The following is a 13,354-nucleotide window of genomic DNA, read 5'->3' as shown; positions in this document are numbered from 1 at the left end:
AATCCCTCAGTAATATCCATTACTGACGGATTTTGTGCATTATTGAGGGCTTATTTCCGCCAGTAATGAGCAAATTTCTTGTAGTGGGTGGTTGGCTTAAATAGGTCTTTTGTCCTTGCAAATATAGGTCATTTGAATTTTCATCCTGAAGTTACTAACCAGATGTAATTAGGATCATTTTTCAAATGATTAATATTTGCAATTGCAAAATGGAAGGATTAGCAACTTCAAGGACGAATATTCAAATATCCTATATTTACAGGGATGAAACACCTATTTAAGCCTATAATATATATGCTTTTTTCTCACAACATAATTATACATTCGTCATAAGTATTTTTAGAAGTTTTTGAAACCGAGCCATCCAATTTAATACAAACACGATTTTTTTAAAGCTAAGAGACGGAGTCAAACGACCAAGTCATCTGATTTTATCTAATTCAAGTCAATCATGCTGTTCAACTAATGATTAAATAATATTATGGAATCAATGACCAATCTATTTTTAAAATATTGATTATTATGAATGAAATACCTTAAGTTTCTATAAAAAAAATCTTACTTTTTAAACAATAAAGTGATAAAAATGTTAAAGTTTGGGTGCACATGAATTTGAAATAACACATTCATGTAATTCCCCACTTTAACATATGAGCTATGTAGGCGGCTTGACAATTATAAACACCCGCATACTAGTTTTTCTGTCCATGTGGGACTATTTATAGTGTCCCTTTTCTTGCTTATTTAAGCTTAGAAGAAGAAACATATAAAATGTAATTCAGCAGCAGCTCATAATAATGATATTGCAAGCAAACATTTATCCAATGCCTCTTAAGTTTATGTCAATTTCATGTTATAGACAATCTTGAGTTATAGACATTGTAAGCAAGCATTTAACCAATGCCTTTTAGAAGTTTAACTCTTATGTTTATGCAAATTTTATAAAACACGTATCCCAAATTTTATAGTTATAATGTTTCCACAAAAGTATCTTAAACTGAATAATCATATAGGACAAGATTTGAATGTTTGAATTCAATTGGTTATCCCTGAAAGTTTATCTCTTAACTTCTTACATTATTTTACTTTCTTACTTTTAGATAGCATGATCTTATGAGCATTAATAGTCTCAACAGTTTAATCAAACAACACCAAATTCATAACCAAATTTGTGACCGGTTCTATACTCAAGGTGAAAGGTATAGCTGTGTAATTTTTAGAACCAACCTCGCTGATGTAATCATAACAGATACAATTTGAAACCAATTTAATTAGTCTAAATAATTCGTAGGACATAAGTAAAAAAGAAAATAACAATTCTAATACGTAGAGTTCTTTGGTTATGACCAGCCCGACTGGTTAATAAAACAATTGGGTTGCACTCTAGACCTTACTACTAAGTGCATTTTGGATGAGCTAGAGGTGATTCTAAAAACATAAAAATTTATTTGGATATTCAGATACATCATTAATAAATGGTAGTAGGAATTTCTCCAGCTTTTTTTTTACTAGTTTGATGGAACATGTTCTTGAAGCTTTTCGTTTTCAGAATTGAATGAAACATTGTCCTTTTCTATTTCCATATGTGGGAATCAGAATTGACAATACCACCTCGAAAGAAATAAAACAATTCTTGGAAGCTAGACTCCCTCCAGTAGTTACCGAAATTAATTCTTGTTGGCGATGTAGTTAACGTTGATTGGGTCTGTAGTAGCGATAAAGCTTGTGTTTGTGAACCAGGATACTTCGAATTGAAACGTTCCTCCATGACGTTTCGAAACTAAAGTGAAATGATCATCGAAAATTGGGCAGATAATGCAAAACCGATAGTAGCAAATAAATTATTGGCCAATTCGGCATAATTTCATTGCTATTGTGTCTGTCTCCAATGGTGGAAATGAAGAAGAAGATAATAATCATGCATATTGTAGGTTTACTTTAGGTATGTTTTGAATTGCATGTTTGTTTGATGTATGCTTATAAAATATGTACATGCTTTATACTTTTATAGTCTTTAGTGCATGAAGAGAATTATGAAGCACGGACACTCCTTGGATTAGGCGTGTCCCGGTGTAGGACACGTGTCGTGTCCAACACTACACGACACTGACACTTGTAATTACACTGAATTATGTGATTTTTTCAAATTATTAGTTGTATCAACATGCCAGTATCCGTATCATGTTCGGTGTCCGTATCCGTATTCGTGCTTCATAGAATTAACCATTAACCTTGAAATGTTGCACTCTTCCGCACTTATTTCTATATTTCTTTCGTAACAAATGCAAACTTAATTGGCTTGATTTCTCCTTAGGTGCATGCCATTTAAGGATAATATACCACAATATGTTTAGGACAATATAGACTGTAAGGGTGGAAGAACTAAAGGGGTTGATCATTGATGTCTAGTATGGACCATGCTAGGTGAACTTAGCACATAGGTTTTGAAGAGGAGTTCTCCTTTATAATTGGTTCTCTACATCCTCAAAGGATTTGTCCTACGGCTACCTAGGTTTATTCTTAGGTAAAAAAAATTTGGACAATGATTTGGAAGTTCCTAGGACAAAATGATGGTAATAGAATCAACATAAATCCTCCATGAAAATGAGTTCTTAGAAAAATTACTAAAACCGTTGGAAATTTTGCCTTTAATGTGGCATGCATCTATTTTGGTTGTCTTATTGTAGCCTCCGACACCTTTATTGTGTTGGGTCTTCAAGGATGGATTTAGTACACATAGCCTAGAGAGTAGAGATATGATTTGTATAGTGTTAATAAATCTTGGGCATTCTTCAACATGATTTAGTACACATTGCCTAGAGTATAGAGATATGATTTGTATAGTGTTAATAAACTTGGGCATCCCTCAACATAAAAGCTAATTTTGTAAGATTGAGTCATACGAACCTAAATTCACATTCTATAGACTTGTGTTATAGTTCTAAAATTAAAAACAATTTTTTTCAATATTTTTAGAATTTTTTGAAATCGAGTCACCCTGTTACAAATACAATTTTATTAGAGAGAGCGACTCACGCGACCAAGTTATCCGATTTTATACAATTCAATCATGTGGTTCGACTAATGATTCATTAATTCAATCAGGGATTCAGTAATCTTATCAGGTCGATTACATATCCAAAAAAATTTAAATATTGATTATTATAAAAGAAATACCACAAGTTTACTTGTGCAAAAATAAAAAACAATCTTGCATTATGAACTATGAAAACATTTGATCAATCAAGCGGTTCGATCAATGATCCAATTTTAGACCAATAAATCAATAATCTAATAACCTTATCGAGTCAATGACTGATCTAATTTTTAAAACGTTGATTATTATAATGAAATACCATGATTTTGCTTGGAAAAAAAAAACTTGCATTATAAATTACTAGTGAAAAGAGTGCTCGTCTTATCACTTTTTTTATTGCACTAATACATGTAAATTATGAACGGTATTTTATATGAAATTTTGATTTTGATTAAAATTATAAGTACAAATATTTGTATTTTTCAAATTGTAACAAACCCAAACAATTATGTTTATCTTATCAATAACAATAGTAATTTAAAAAAAATAATATATATCCTTATCTTTTTTAATACCACCAACAATATAACATTAATATAGAAAATTTGTTTAAGTGTATAATTGGAATTATAAAAAAATCAGCCAAAATCTCAATCCCCTTCATATATAATAGGCTAAATTAAACCAAGGGTCCTTTAATTTTGAGGTTTTATAATAGGATTTAATTTTTATAATTATAATTTAAAATAATATTATAAAAATATAAATTAGTTTAAATGAAGGGTAAAAAGATATGAAGCTCTGATACTCCGAAACGGAGACGTACTCGTATCGGATACCGATATTCCACGGATCATTGTAGATACCCATGAAGTGTCATAATTAATTATTTAATTTTAAAAAAAAATTATCAGATAATATAATAATGAAGAATAATCTTCAAGTATTTTAAGAAAAATTGTTAATGTATCATGATCCTCGTATCCTAAATTTAAAAAAATTTGATCCGTATAGCAAAAAGAAACCACCAATAAGGGGGTGAATTATTTTCACAATCTTATTGACAGTTTTACATGATCATGACACATTTGACTATTATAAATATTACCAGACTAGTTTTTCTGTCGATGTGGGACTGTTTGTAGTGCCAATTTCTTGCTTTTTAAGCTTTGGAAGAAGATACATAACAAATAATTTAGCAGCAGCTCAAAATGATGATGGTATTGTAAGAAGTTGAACAGGGTGACTCATATTATTCAATGCCTTTTTGAAGCTGAACTTTTAGGTTTATGCCAATTTTAAAGAACGTGTATCATTAATTATGTTAATTGGTCATCCCTGAAAGTTTTTCTCTTAACACTTCACATCAGTTTATTTTTCTTATTTTCAAATACCATGATCTATATGAGAAGTTTAATTAAACAACACCAAATTCAAAAGCAAATTTGCAACTAGTTCTATACTCAAGGTGGAAGTTATAGCAGTCTAATTTTTGTAACCAACCTCACTGATGTAGCCATAACAAGTTCTATACTTAGAGTGCAAGTCACTGGAATCACAATTACAAATAGGCGAAAGGAAATAATATACATATATCAAATGCTTCTATCAAATTCACCTTCAAGCCATGTTTCATGCCAAGAGTAATAGAAAACCTTGGTTACAAGGTGACCTACCTTTCACCTAATGTATGCGAAACCTCCATTTTATGGCTGTTGCAGCCATCTTCATTACAATAAACATCTTGGATTAGAGTTAGACAACTATCATTGATCTCTTCGATAAACTTGGCTTCTGTGACATGATATTGCAGTTTATTATGTGATATAATTTGTATTATTTAGTGATAGAATCTGTGTTGATTCGCTTGTATTAATTAATTCGCTAACACCAATCTTGAAGACTTCTCATTCACCAAAGCCTACTGCACTTGCCTGAAGTTTTTAGCCAATCATTTAGTAAATGTTGGCTCTTAGTCTATTAATGTGAGAATTTGATTTGAAATTATGAAGATAAAGAATGCAATTAAGTTTTAATAAAATAATTAAAAGGAAATTGATTTGAAAATGATTTGAAAAGTGTCATTCAAACCATTTTCCCATCAACTTTGAAAGTAACTGACAGTCTGAAATTTATAAACACTACTATGCTACTAATTTGAGTCGATGCGGGACTATTTAGTTTTGGTGCCTCTTTTTTTTGCTCTTAAAAGTTGAACTCTTAAGTTGAAAAGCTACATGTTTTTATCTTTCCACGCATCTTAGACTCAGAGAATATTTAGGATAAGGTTTGAATGGTATAATTCAATTGATCATCCCTAAAAGTTATCTCTTAATCTATTATTTGAGCATTTACATTCTGAAGACCTTAATCAAACAACACCAAATTTGAGATCAACCTTACTAGATGTAGTCATAACAGGTACTAGTTGTAACAAATTTAATTCGTAGGAGGTATCTAATTGAGGATGGAACTGAACAATCCTGATATGCTTTTGGGGTTAAAATACAATCCTGATATAATTTGCTTTTTACAACATGTTCATATTTCTTTTTGTCTTTGCAATATATATTATCAATCTTTTGTCATTGGCACTGCAACATTATTGTTCAAAGCTTGTTAATATAAGAAATTGAATGCACAACATTATTGTTTAAGACATCACAATTCACAATTATGTGAACTAAAAATATATGCATGCTGAATTTGGACCACGACGTCAAGGTTTTTAATGTCTATTTGACAACAATATTCAAATTCATTACAATTGAAGATTCTCTACATTCCCGCATTCATGACATCGATGTCCAAAGAGTGTTGAAATTAGTTTTATTTTGACTTTATTTAAAAAAATTGTGTTTGTGTAACATTGTTTTTTCTTCTAATTTTAAGATTGACAATAAAAGAAGGAAAATGGACAGTTAGCATATACGTTAATTAGATATAATGATAAAAAAAAAAACCAACAATATATAGGAAATGCATAAATCTGTGCAACTTCATTTCTATTTTTTCTGTCTTTTCTTCTTTCAACTTACAAAGAAATAACTCATTTATACATATCTATTTTTTAGGATATATTTTAACAGCACTTTGAAGTTTATAAACACTATCACACAAGTTTTTTATGTGGATGTGGGACTAATTGTATTGCCCCATTATTGATTCTAAAGACCACTAATGTGCTGACTGTGCGAATGTGTGATATTATCAACAGAAGGCAATCCGAGTTCATAAGCAAAGCAATACATGTTTGATATTAAAAAATAGTAAGGAATGATTTTACCAAGAGGGGTTTGCAAAATTTGTGTGAGCTTGCTGTTTCGATATGGTATATGAACACTCTTTTGAGCAAGGGCGAAAATAACATCTCCAGGAGCAGACAATGATTAGTTAATATCTTATCCGCCTCGCGAACATGAATCGAAACCACACTGCATACATATGTTTGTTCAACTTTATGATTGAGTATGACTTATAGTTACTCATAAGCGGGACAGGGGTGTGGGGATAGGTTCAGTTACAAAACATCGTTACCGAACATGAAGTGTTAGATTTTAGGCTCGAGGTCTAATTCTTTTTTGAAAAATGACTTGTAAGGTAAGGACTGTCCCAGATTGATAAACATTTACTGCTAATAAATGTGAAGCGTGGAGTAATGTGAGTGGAATAAAATTGATCTAAAAAATTGTTATAACAAAGAAGCCGCAGACATCTTAATTTGAATGAAACTAAGATCTTTACCAATACAACTTCCGGGTCCTGTATTGAAAGATATGAACTTGCAAACTTAATTGACTTGCTTAATTTGAATGAAACTAAGATCTTTACCCATACATGTATAATGAAACTTAATTCACAGGCTTAATTTTCATTTAAGTATAAACACTAATGCAAACTTAATTGACTTGCTTTCTCCTAAGGTGCATGCGATTTAAGTGGGTGGTTGAAACCAAGCCATCCGATTTAATACAAATACATTTTTTTTAGAGATCGGGTGATATGACAAAGTCATCCGATTTTATCAAATTCAATCATTCGGTTCGACCAATGATTTAATGGTTAGATCAATAAACCAATGGTTTAATAACCTTACCTGGTTAATGATCAATCCAATTTTTATAACATTAATTACTATGAATGAAATATCACGAGTAAACAAAAATCTTGCATTTAAACTACGAAAATAAAAGACACTAAATTTGACATAACCAAACATTTGATTTATTATATTTTTTTTTTTTTGGAGAGAATTTGATTTATTATATATAATTATGAAAAACAATACAATATCCATAATTCTTATTTTATTCCAAACAAATAACGCATTTATGTAATACACCATTGTAAAGTTACTGAAAAAGCAATGCAAATGTGGATTTCATAAATAAATTATTATATATTATTAAAGAAATAACACATTCATGTAACTCCCCTTTCTTGCTTCTTTAGGCTTAGAAGAAGATGCATAAAAAAGTTAGGAAAATGCTAACTGGTGTCCCGGGTACCGGTTAAGGATAATAAAAAGGGAAATTATATATTAATTATTGCATTTAAAATTGTTTAATTAATCCATAAATAAGTCAACATAACTTCCTTTTATGGTAAGAATTTTCTTTTTTTGCATACTTAATCAGTACTCCAGGAGCACCGGTTAACATGACCCAAAAAGTTATTCAGCAACAGCTCATAATGATGATATTTTAAGCAAGCATTTACCCGATGCCTCTTATTAATTGAAATCTTCAAGTTTATGCCAATTTTAAAGAATGTGTATCATTAATTATGTTAATTACTTATAGTTACAAAAAGATATTTGTGTTTCCAAAAAAAATATGACATGGTTTGAATGGTAGAATTCAATTGGTCATAACAGGTACTATATGGAACAAATTTAATTAGTCAAAATAATTAGTAGGACATAATTAAGTAATTGATGTCCGAACTGAACAATCCAGTTTACTTTCGGTTCTACTTCTGAAGTGATGTTCATATGCTATAGAAACAGAGTGTGTTTTTGTTAATTGTAACAATTTATGCTGGTCTCAATTTTTTTTTTCCTTTTCATTTCTAATTGCTAACCTATATTTCGATAACCAAAACTTGAAATTGATTTATACTTTTATTTTTGTTGAGAAGCTTTTTCATGTTTGACAAGCTATAGAAATGATGGATTCTACAATTTGACAAAGCTTTTTCATGCTAAGGCTGCTTCTTAAACACCTTTCGCTCTCAGTCATACAAGTCCCAATTCTACCTTAGTCAAAACAGTGAAATTCCTTGTAATAAATATGACTAATCAACAATGTCTTACAAATCAATTTAGGATGTTGATTATTATTTTCTTAATAATATTTGAGTAAGGTACATCACATACTCCTACATCATCAATTATTGAGCTAGGATATTGATTATTATTTTCTTAATAATGTTTTATTCATATACCTTGTGATGGATAGCTACAAGTAGATTTGAATGGAAAAGTTTCACGGTCAAGGACTTTGTAATTCTAAATTCATGGAATTATAAAATGTTTTTAAAAATTGATAAAGTATGATTTGGATATTGCATGGTATTCTCTTATTAAAAAATGATCCAAAAAGTTGGATAAAATTTGTTTAATGGTTGTAATATGCGATTAACTACTGAAAAAATAACACAATTCAACCCCCTCTGTTTTTCTCACCTTCAGTGGTTGTTGGAAGCTGAGAGAGACAGACCTTCAGTGGTTGTTGGAAGTTGGGAGAGACAGCCAAGTGGTGGAATACTATCCCGTTTGAAAAATTGTACCGAGGATATGAAAGAATGGGAACGCAAATTGAGAAACAAATATCGAGACTCCATTGAAGAGTGTAGGGAAAAGATGGGAAGGCAGAGGGATAGTGTCCAAATGGCACAAATAGAAAGATACAAGGAATTTGGTGATTGAAAGAGAAATGGAGAATGAAACATGTGTGATAGATAGAACTGTAATTTAATGCTGAATGAGAGATGTGGAAAGTTCTCGAGAAAACGTAGACGGCAAACAATTTTTTAAATTGTTTCTTGTTAATAGAATCGGATGAAGTATATGTTTTTTTTCACAATATATATTATACACTCGTCATGAGTTCTTATTTTTTTGATGATAACACTAGTCATGAGTTGTTTTAGAAGTTTTTAAAACTGAACCATCCGATTTAATAGAAATACAATTTTTTTAAATAAACCAAATCATCCGATTTTATCCAATTCAATTATGCGATTCGACAAATAATTCAATGGTTCAATCGGTAAACAAATAATTTAATAACTTTATCGGGTCAATCCATTTTTAAAATGAATTAAATACCATGAGTTAGACATAATAAATTTGAATTATTAGACAAAAAACAGTACAGCGGGGGATCTTACGAATTATATTTTGGATAATATACATTCATAAAATTCCCCACTCTAACATGTACACTGTGACGGCACCGTGAAAGTTATAAACACCGCCATACACGCTTTTGTTGTCAATGTGGGACTATTTATATGTCCCTTTCTTGCTTCTATAAGCTTAAAAAGATACATGAAATGTAATTCAGCAGCAGCTCATAATAATGATATTGTAAGAAACAATGTGTTCTTGGCAGTATTATTGATTCAAAATATTGGGACTAATGATATGATACTTGCGGCAATAATGTGTTCTTAGCAGCTTGTTTTTGGCTTCAAACGGGTGCTTTTCCTCCAATTTTGAACTCAGTGATCAATGAAGGAAAGAGATGTATATTACGATTATTTGCTTTATCTTTTTTGATTTAGGATTAAGGAGGACAGAAATAACTGTGCTCATAAAATGGACGACTTTAGGAAGACATTCATAACAAATTTCTAAGCCACACTCAAATTTCCCTCAATCCGGTTTAATACAATATTAATGGTTTATGCATCTCCAGAATCAACTTCTGATCAATTTCTAAGCCACACTCAACTTCTGATATAAAGTATGATCAATTTCTGATCACTACAATTGTCAAATGTCAATGGTTTCTCTGGCATGTGATTGTGACAGGAGGATTAAGAAGATAGAGTTCACACCTTTTTGAGGCATTATATTTAGGAATAAAGGAAGAAAGGAAGTCAATATAAAAGTGTAAAGCATTTACACATTTCATAAGCATAAATTTAAAACACATGCAATTTGAAACATACCTAAAGTAAATCTACAATGTTTATGATTCAATGTATTGGAGGATTTGCAGCTATCCTCTTCGTCATTTACATCTACTATTGGCGACACAATGGCGGTGAGATTATGATGAATTGGCCAATAGTTGGTATGCTACTGTCGGTGTTGCGTCATCTGTCAAATTTCAATAACCATGTCACCTTAGTTTTGAAAGGTCATGAAGGAATGTTTCGATTTGAAGGACCCTGGTTCACAAACACAAGCTTTATCGCCACTGCTGATCCAATTAACGTTAACCACATCGCAAGCAAGAATTTTGGCAACTACGGGAGGGGGTCTATCAACTTCCAAGAAATTTTTGAATTTTTTGGAGGTGGTATTGTCAATTCTGATTCCCACGTATGGAAAGAGAAGAGGACAATGTTTCATTCAATTCTCAAAAGGAAAAGCTTCAAGAACTTGTTTCAACAAACTAGTCAAAAAAAGCTGGAGAAATTCCTACTACCATTTATTCAATTCTGAAGCTGGTTCTGAGGTGGACTTGCAAGATATCTTGAATAGGTTCACTTTTGACAGCATCTGCATTATTGTATTTGGATTTGATCCTAATTGGCTTCCAAATAAGATTAGTGATCTTAGAGAAATTTCATATCAAAAATCTCTTATTGTGATAGAGGAAGTGTTATTCTACATAAACTTCATTCCTAGTTTTTTATAGGTCAAATGCATCTAAAAGTCCTTTTAAGTTTTTTCGTTTTTCTCAAAGTGATCCTTTAAGTTTCAAAAGTCTCAAACAAGTCCTTTTAGTTTTTGAATCGTTTCAAACAAGTCCTATTGTAGATAGCATAGTTGTTAATTGCTTCCTTGAACTTATCTTTGGTACCAAATCTGGCTCCTAACTGGTTTAGTGTTCAAATAACAATTCTAACAAAATATATTTTATTAAGAAAGAGAACAATCTAACACTTAGAGTTCTTTGGTTATGACTTGCCCAGCACCAAGCTAGGTTCCCGGTGCAATTTAGGAAGAGACATAAAAAATTATTTTGGTATGTTTTGGGATTTTCAACTAAAACTAGTTTTGTCTATATAATTGATTCTAAAAATGAGAATTTGTAGCTTTTCTCTACAAACATGATTTCAATACTGAAACTTATTTTTAAGCTCACATTCAAATTAGCATATCCAAAGAAAAATCATTTTCTCTTAAATCATTTTTAACTAAAACCAACATTACCGAATCAATAATTCCTATAAAATTTCGCTACCGTATAACCAATCACACTTGCAAAGTGTTATTTGTTGATTTCCCTAACTGTGCAATATGAAAGTATGTTGGAATGAGATTATACACGAACAATCCACTTTGCCCCAAAAACATTGCAAAAAAGTAATGTTTGGTTATTAGTTGGTGTTGTACAACATAACAGTTTATGTGGGACAAATCAACTAAGAAAAAGTTTATTTGTTTGGTATATTAGTTGTTGACATACATACAATATCATGTCGCGGAAGCGAAGTTTAATGAAGAGATCAATGATAACTCTAATGGTTTCTTTTGATTTTTTATGACATCTTATTATTCTTCCATGAGTTACCAAAATGTCTTCCATTTGATTTCATTGTCTGTTCTTCTACCTGGCAAGTTTTGTGCAATCCTTGACCACCTAAAAATTCACAAAAGCGAAATAAGAATCCAAAACTACTGAGAGAATCCAACGGCTTTGTAGCAATTGTACATGCAACTACTGAGAGAATATAAACTATTCGTAATCCACACTCACCTGAATTCTCCCAACTCATGAGCTGCTGCTGACTAATTTCTTCTATATCTTCTTCTAAAGCTTAAAGAAGCATTGCAAGTAGTCCCACATCGACAAAGAAAAATAGTATCGCAGTGTTTATAATCATCAAGGTGCCAACTTCAAAGTAAATACCTGAGAGCTGATTGAATTAATAGCTTATATTTCATTAAATTGAAAATACAAATGCAATTAATTAATCCAATCCAACATTGTGGTGTTTTTTATTTTTTATTTTTACGCAAGCAAAAATTGGCTCGGACATGATAATCATTGTTTTACAAAATTATGCAACAAGATATCCAATAACGCTTAGATGGGATGGATGACATGAGTGAGATTTGCTGCATATTTGGGTCCTACAAACTCGAGTGATTAGTTTCCAAAGTTGCGTGCGTTGATTCTAATCCTAAAATAAAGAATCGAGGGATCAATTTGATACGGGGTGACATAGTTATTGGATCATCTTGATTTTTAATTAATAATTCAGGATCGATTTGATAATGTAACAATTAATTTTTAATTAATAATTCAGGAATCGATTTGATAATGTAACAATTAATAATGACTTTAATTTAAAAAATAAAAGTTCGGAAAAAAATCAAAATTTTCAATCAATTTCGTCCCTGAATATGTAGCATCTGAGTTGGCAATCTATGTCAGCACCTAACGTCGCACATCGTTATAGAGGATTCAGAATTTGCTAAGTGAATTTTCGAAAAATTGAGTGGGAAACAGAAACACTCGGAAAACGTTTCATATATGCAAGCAAGTTACTTCCATTTGAAGCCCTTACAAACCTCAATTGGAAAACTTTCCGATATGAAAATGGTTAAGCACGACAAGAACTATGAAGGCATGGAAGAATATAATGTTACACTCTTCGATCAAGAGAAATTAAAATTAAATTGTCTGTATGTGTCAAAAAAAAATTGTCTGTATGTGTAACAACATTATGACATCATATTTAATTTTTTTTTGGTGGTGCTCGGTATTTGAATCTCGGACCTTGCATTGTTTATACCAACTGAGTTAAGCTCACAAGGACACATCATATTTAATTTAACTATTAAAGATAGGGTTAAGATCTTAATTTAATTGTCTCTGAAATAAATTTTTCAACTTAACTATTAAAATATGGTTAATTATTCAAATTGAAAAATGACTGTGTAATAAAAGAAACATATATTCTACCCATGTAAATTGAGATTCTTCCTATATTTGACTTCCTTATTTATTCTTATATACATAAAGTCTAGAAAAGTGACATAGAGGTTAAAAAATTTCATCATTTTTTGCATAAATATGTAGGATGTAAAATATGGCTTTCGACATAAAATTATTTGAATTTTTCGACAAG

The sequence above is a fragment of the Medicago truncatula genome, chromosome 6 (assembly GCF_003473485.1).
Source record: "Medicago truncatula cultivar Jemalong A17 chromosome 6, MtrunA17r5.0-ANR, whole genome shotgun sequence".
NCBI classification, from domain to species: Eukaryota; Viridiplantae; Streptophyta; class Magnoliopsida; order Fabales; family Fabaceae; genus Medicago; species Medicago truncatula.
The sequence above is the reverse complement of the archived record's forward strand: the minus strand, read 5'-3'. Positions refer to the sequence as shown.